The 4930-nt window shown below is 39.1% G+C and overlaps 1 protein-coding gene across 16 annotated transcripts in view; it reads left to right on the top strand.

Moving 5' to 3' along the window:
* Positions 1–4930, top strand: part of Mpdz (multiple PDZ domain crumbs cell polarity complex component) — a 218880-nt gene that overhangs the window by 1669 nt on the left and 212281 nt on the right. The window lies entirely within an intron of this gene.

The raw sequence follows: 4930 nt of genomic DNA, 5'->3' as shown, positions 1-4930 counted from the left end.
AGGATGGGGGGAGGGGAGAAGAGGTGGGCGGGGGCGCTGCGGGAGGAGGTGGAGGCCAGTGGGACGGGGTGCTGCAGGGAGGAGGCGCTACTGAGGCTTGGGTTTCCTTCCTAGCATCAGAGTTCACCAGCCAGAAGGAAAACTGTTCTTTCAGTGTCCAAAGGGGAAGAAGTGACCTACTGGTGACAGCCTTGCTGTCAACATCCCCTTTGTATGTCCTTAGGCGTTTTTCTTTTATGTTGCCTTTGACCCTTTATGAAATAACATCTATTTTTGAAATATTGGCTCTGGGGGCTTAAGAACTCTACATGTAGACTTTGGTCGTAACGAACAGTGGAACGATTTGCAAGGCCAGATAATCTGTTCATATACTAGATATTTTAGCGTTTTGTAGATTCTGGATAAACAATTGCATCTAAAACTAATAAAATTGGAATGACGTCCGTTTGAACTTGTACTATGGTACAAGTGCTGTTATGTGTAACTTGTAAAGCTGATTTGGGAGCCCCTCACTGACAGCTCTTCATCCTTGCCTCCTTTGCTAAAATAAACAGAAACTGATGGAACTTATTCTTAGCATGTTAATCCTGTATGGGCTGTACCTGTTGTGTGCTCCTTTCCTCCCTAGAAACTTCCTGAATTTCTTCTTTTTGTTTCTGGTTTCCTTTCCTTCTTTCTTGCTGTACTTTTTAACAGAGTACCTGGATAGTTGTGGCTTGGGGAGGGAATTCACATTAATGTTCTAAGGGTGCTCCATATTCCTCTCACATAGACTTTCATCTGCTGGGCCCTTGTGGATGACTGTCTTTGCATTTCAGATGCTTTTGGAATGCAGGTAGACTGTGAGGTATTAGAGTTTGTATCTCTGCAGGTTGGGAGTGATAGAAATCTCTAAAATGTAGTTTTGATTGACTCAGCCCTGGTTGGCACTTTCTACTTTTAACTGATTGGGTAAGGAAATTGCTTTACAAATGAAGAAAACAGACCCATTGTCTGGAGTTAAGATTAAGGGATTTGGAAGCTGCCAACCAACACTGAGTTGCTGGGGAGGTAAGCGTCCTGAGTTAGAGAAAGCCTATTTTCTGGAGATGACATGCCAACTCTGTTATCATAGACTTGACTGAGTGGAGTTGCAGATTGGCTCCATTTTGTACATATATAATATGGCCAATGTACTTTGAATTTCATCAAATATTTTGAGGCAGAGTTGACATACTGGACTGGCTATGGCTCTTAATGTGCTGGAAGGAACACCCTACCTGCCAGAGAATGATTGCCCTCACAATGAAGAAGCACATAACTTCTCAGTGAATTTAGGTTCATTGGGTGGTGCATGTTGAAAGATAATGTATTCTCCATTTATATAAGTTTTTAAAAAAATAGACGTAAGGTAGGATTTCTTTGGATATAATTCCTTTGTATCAAACATCAGGTTCATGATACGATACTGTTTTCTCTTGTAAAGAAGTATTGTGCACAGAAGAATATTTACAAAAATTTGAGAAATGATGTTTAGTATGGTAAAAATGATTATATTGTGATTAAATAACTTTAGTGGGGTTCCATGTGTAGAAAAAGGAATGAAGAAATACCTACTTCTGGATAAAGAAATCAATTCTAATTAATCAGGTATCTTTAAGTGAAATACTTGCAGAAAAGATTGTGGTAGTTACTAGATAGTATTAGGTAGCTTACGAGGCGTCTTGTATTGGGTTAGGGACTGGCAGAATGCAATATAAATACAAGATGGTGATCTGGAAGTTACTGTCTTCAAGGTTACACAGAAAGCTTTTAAGTATGGCCTGGAGTTTCACAGAGAGGCAGATAAAGGGTCTTAGATCTTTACACATGAGGAGACTGATCCAGGTTTTGCTGTTGTTTACACGAAGTATAACATATGAATTACATTAAGAAACGGCATAGCAACATAGATGCAAAGCAGCAGGAGGTAAGCTGGATTTCAGTTTGTATCTTTCTAGTGTGGATCAGGGATTTCTGTCTAGGGAAATTTTTGGATGGGGAAGGGAAAGTGATGGACAGCAGTGAAGTATATAGGCTGAGTGCTGGTTTTTTTCCAGCTTGTTTCCATCTGAGACCTCAACCAGGAACATCCATAATGTCCCTGCTTCCACCCAGTCTCTTTGAGGAATCCAGGCTTTGCTGTTAAGCACTTCAAAACTTTTGTAGCTTCTACCCATTGCTTGCTTCCAAAGTTTCATAGTTTGGGTATGTATTAAAAGGAAACCGGACTGAGGGACCCCAGAATCTGCTTTAGTTTACTAGAGATGCTTCCACAAATAGCATAATGAAGATGGCTGATACAAAAAGCCATTTCCTCAGTTCTAAGGGCTGCTGGGCTGCCAGTCTAAAATATATGTTGAATGTGGCAGGTTTCTGCCCAGGCTTGTCTCCATGGCTTGTAGATGGCACATGTCTCTGTTTTCCTGTGGTCTTCCCTCTGTGTCTGTGTCGACCTAATTCCTTCTTAAGAGGATGCCAGTTGAATTGTAAGGCACCCCCATTCCACCTTTATTATTTCTTCAGAGAAACTGCCTTCAAATACAGTTGTATTGAGAGGTGCTGGGGATTCAGATTTCCCATGAATTTGTGGGCAGGAGCTGAAGCACTTCTTAGCCCTAAGAAAGTTCTTGGAAAAACCTAGCCTGTAAGATTAGAACCAGAAGGATAGACTGGCCCAGGGTGAAGGAGAGAGGCCACAGAGGAGGCTGTTGGGTAGTCTAAGCATTATTGTGGTAATTTGATGCTGGGTAAGAAAGGGAAACTGCTATTTGAGGAAAGGCTATTTTATCTCTGGCCCATGGCCACTTGTTCTCTTCAACTGTTCACTGGGCATTGGCTCTCTGTAGTCCTTCCTGTTTGAAGACAGCATTTTTTTTTAGTGTTTTCTAAAGCTTCATTTTCTTTAAATATTCTTCTAAGTCTCATTGTGTCTCATTAAAACAATTTGTCTGATTAATCACTTTATCATTATTTGTAGTTTTTTCTTTTTGGAGAAGGGTCTAATGTATCCTAAGCTGTCCTCTAACTCACTGTATAGGTGAGACTGGCCTTGAATTCCTGATTCCCCTGCCTCCACCTCCCAGCTGTTGGGATTACATAAGAGCACACCACCATGCTTTGCTCAGTTGCATTTATTTAAAAACTCTATTGTACATAGTGAGTTCCAGGCCAGCTGGGGCTACAGGGAAACCCCATCTCAAAAAACAAGCAAAGAAACAACCCCCCACCTCTTAAAACTTTATGTGTCATGTGTGTTTTGTGGCATAAGTTTTGTTATAATCTGTTCCCCCTTGGACATTCTTCTTTCCTTTTTGGAAAAATAGATTTAAAAAAGGCAGTGTAAGTCCTGTGTAGTCCAATACATTTCAATTGGATGTTGGAATTGTATCTTATACAAGCCATTCTTCCAGTTTGGGCCTTCTGGGTGAAGAAAACCCAACCAAAGAAAAAACATAAAGGGAAACTAACGTTCTTTGTTTTTCCCTACCCTTTTGCTGGTGGTGGTTAAATTTACTTGGTTTAGGGAATCCTTATGTTTGTCTGTTGTTTTCTTATAAACCATTTTGCCTCCAAATCTAAACTGCTGTAAATAAATGCATGAGGGAAAAGTGAGAAAGGAAACACTTGTAAGAAAGGAAAACCAAAACTTCAGCTGTATACGCACGATTGAACACACACATGCACAGGATTTTAAGGAAAAACCTATTTAGGTTGTGCTGAAGATTCACTGTTGGTAGTTTGAATATGTAGGGGATAGATTATCATTTCCTGTATTATTTACCTTTTTTGTTGTTGTTGTTTTGATTTGTTTTGTTTTGTTTTTTTTGAGGCAGGGTCTCCCTGTAGCCTCAGCTGGCCTGGAACTTACTGTGTAGACCAGGCTGACTTTGATCTCAGAAATCCTCCAGCCTCTACCTCCTGAGTGCTGTGATTGGATATGTGCTACTGTACCTGGCTATTGCTTACCTTGTAAGATTATATTGACTATAAATGTTTATTTTAATAACTTCTTTTAAGTTAATAGGAAAACAGAAGGGGAGGTTAGTGGGGACTGAGAGGGTAGGGTGGGGAGCCAGAGGCGCACCAACAAAAACAAAGTAGGTGTAAAAATGCCATAATGAAACACGTACTTTGCCTGTTGAGTTTTAAAAACTAATAAAAGTAAAATAAACTTTTAAATGGACTTTATTCCATCTTGTGGTTTGTGGAAATGTTTTTGTTTGTAGTAGTAGAATTGTTAAGTTTACTTTACAGATGACTGACTTGTAATTAGCGTATTTTGATTTTCCCCTAAGTAACTTGATTTTAATTATGAAGATTATCTTCTATAATTATATTTTTCTGAGTTAGTACAGGAAACAAAGTGGTGTCAAATGAATCATATTTAGTGTCATCTAAATAATTTATTTTTGCAATATTGGCAGTTAAACCTAAGGCTTTATGCATGCTAGGCAAGCCATGTACATTTGCAGCCCTGTCCTTTTTTCTTATTTTATTTTGAGACAGACCCTTATTAAGTTTCTCGGACTGACCTTGGACTTCTGATCCTCCTGACTCAGCTTCCTGAGTAGTTGGGATGACAGATCTGGCTGGCTTAACTGCATGTTAATACTACACTATGCCTAGTGTTGGCTGTAGTAAATGTTTTACCAATAGGTAATAGTTCAGTGTACTCAAGCAGGAAGAGTTTAACAGCTTTTTGCCTCTAGGTTAATTCTTATATTATAGCATTATATTTTTAACTATTCATTTTTCTTGGGATTGATTATAATGTTAATTCTCACTGTTTTTACATCAGCACTTTCTTCATTGATCTTTAGCTTGAGCAACATTCTAGAGACCACTGATTCTCTACTTTGATGTCTCCAAGTTATTTTCTTGTATAATTGATTTATTATTTCAGCAAGTA

Source organism: Nannospalax galili, unplaced genomic scaffold (assembly GCF_000622305.1).
Source record: "Nannospalax galili isolate Female #2095 unplaced genomic scaffold, S.galili_v1.0 scaffold663, whole genome shotgun sequence".
Lineage (NCBI taxonomy): Eukaryota > Metazoa > Chordata > Mammalia > Rodentia > Spalacidae > Nannospalax > Nannospalax galili.
Note: the sequence above shows the minus strand (reverse complement) of the source record. Positions and strands in the feature narration are given on the sequence as shown.